The following is a 2,655-nucleotide window of genomic DNA, read 5'->3' on the forward strand; positions in this document are numbered from 1 at the left end:
AGGAAAGCCCCTCCGATAGCAGCACAAGTACAGCAGACTACCAATTATTTGCTAAAACTGTTGACCCTCTAGGTTTCGGAGAGAGAAACCCACGTGCCCTGTTGAGGAACACCAGAAAAAACGTTGAGAAAAATTCACCAGCCACGTGCACCAATGAATATAGAAGGAAAGCCCCTCCGATAGCAGCACAAGTACAGCGGACTAACAATTATTTGCTAAAACTTTTGACCCTCTAGGTTTCGGAGAGAGAAATTCACGTGCCCTGTTAAACGAACACCAGAAAAAACGTTGAGAAAAATTCACCAGCCACGTGCACCAATGAATATAGAAGGAAAGCCCCCCCGATAGCAGCACAAGTACAGCAGACTACCAATTATTTGCTAAAACTGTTGACCTTCAATGATTCGGATAGAGAAACCTACGTGCCCTGTTGACGAACACCAGAAAGAACGTTGAGAAAAATTCACCAGCCACGTGCACCTATGAATATAGAAGGAAAGCCCCTCCGATAGGAGCACAAGTACAGCAGACTACCAATTATTTGCTAAAACTGTTGACCTTCAATGATTCGGAGAGAGAAACCCACGTGCCCTGTTGACGAACACCAGAAAAAACGTTGAGAAAAATTTACCAGCCACGTGCACCAATAATATAGAAGGAAAGCCCCTCCGTTAGCAGCACAAGTACAGCAGACTAACAATTATTTGCTAAAACTGTTGACCCTCTAGGTTTCGGAGAGAGAAACCCACGTGCCCTGTTGAGGAACACCAGAAAAAACGTTGAGAAAAATTCACCAGCCACGTGCACCAATGAATATAGAAGGAAAGCCCCTCCGATAGCAGCATAAGTACAGCGGACTAACAATTATTTGCTAAAACTTTTGACCCTCTAGGTTTCGGAGAGAGAAACCCACGTGCCCTGTTAAACGAACACCAGAAAAAACGTTGAGAAAAATTCACCAGCCACGTGCACCAATGAATATAGAAGGAAAGCCCCCCCGATAGCAGCACAAGTACAGCAGACTACCACTTATTTGCTAAAACTGTTGACCTTCAATGATTCGGATAGAGAAACCTACGTGCCTTGTTGACGAACACCAGAAAAAACGTTGAGAAAAATTCACCAGCCACGTGCACCAATGAATATAGAAGGAAAGCCCCTCCGATAGGAGCACAAGTACAGCAGACTACAAATTATTTTCTAAAACTGTTGACCTTCTAGGTTTCGGAGAGGGAAACCCACGTGCCCTGTTGACGAACACCAGAAAAAACGTTGAGAAAAATTCACCAGCCACGTGCACCAATGAATATAGAAGGAAAGGCCCTCCGATAGGAGCCCAAGTACAGCAGACTACAAATTATTTTCTAAAACTGTTGACCTTCTAGGTTTCGGAGAGAGAAACCCACATGCCCTGTTGACGAACACCAGAAAAAACGTTGAGAAAAATTCACCAGCCACGTGCACCAATGAATATAGAAGGAAAGCCCCTCCGATAGGAGCACAAGTACAGCAGACTACAAATTATTTTCTAAAACTGTTGACCTTCTAGGTTTCGGAGAGAGAAACCCTCGTGCCCTGTTGACGAACACCAGAAAAAACGTTGAGAAAAATTCACCAGCCACGTGCACCAATGAATATAGAAGGAAAGCCCCTCCGATAGCAGCACAAGTACAGCAGACTACCAATTATTTGCTAAAACTGTTGACCTTCAATGATTCGGAGAGAGAAACCCACGTGCCCTGTTGAAGAACTCCAGAAAAAACGTTGAGAAAAATTCACCAGCCACGTGCACCAATAATATAGAAGGAAAGCCCCTCCGTTAGCAGCACAAGTACAGCAGACTAACAATTATTTGCTAAAACTGTTGACCCTCTAGGTTTCGGAGAGAGAAACCCACGTGCCCTGTTGAGGAACACCAGAAAAAACGTTGAGAAAAATTCACCAGCCACGTGCACCAATGAATATAGAAGGAAAGCCCCTCCGATAGCAGCACAAGTACAGCGGACTAACAATTATTTGCTAAAACTTTTGACCCTCTAGGTTTCGGAGAGAGAAATTCACGTGCCCTGTTAAACGAACACCAGAAAAAACGTTGAGAAAAATTCACCAGCCACGTGCACCAATGAATATAGAAGGAAAGCCCCCCCGATAGCAGCACAAGTACAGCAGACTACCAATTATTTGCTAAAACTGTTGACCTTCAATGATTCGGATAGAGAAACCTACGTGCCCTGTTGACGAACACCAGAAAAAACGTTGAGAAAAATTCACCAGCCACGTGCACCAATGAATATAGAAGGAAAGCCCCTCCGATAAGAGCACAAGTACAGCAGACTACAAATTATTTTCTAAAACTGTTGACCCTCTAGGTTTCGGAGAGAGAAACCCACGTGCCCTGTTGACGAACACCAGAAAAAACGTTGAAAAAAATTCACCAGCCACGTGCACCAATGAATATAGAAGGAAAGCCCCTCCGATAGGAGCACAAGTACAGCAGACTACAAATTATTTTCTAAAACTGTTGACCTTCTAGGTTTCGGAGAGGGAAACCCACGTGCCCTGTTGACGAACACCAGAAAAAACGTTGAGAAAAATTCACCAGCCACGTGCACCAATGAATATAGAAGGAAAGGCCCTCCGATAGGAGCACAAGTA

The sequence above is a fragment of the Prorops nasuta genome, unplaced genomic scaffold, assembly GCF_024137725.1.
Source record: "Prorops nasuta isolate Cenicafe-Biocafe unplaced genomic scaffold, Cenicafe_Pnas_1.2 PNAS00001, whole genome shotgun sequence".
In the NCBI taxonomy this organism is placed as follows: domain Eukaryota; kingdom Metazoa; phylum Arthropoda; class Insecta; order Hymenoptera; family Bethylidae; genus Prorops; species Prorops nasuta.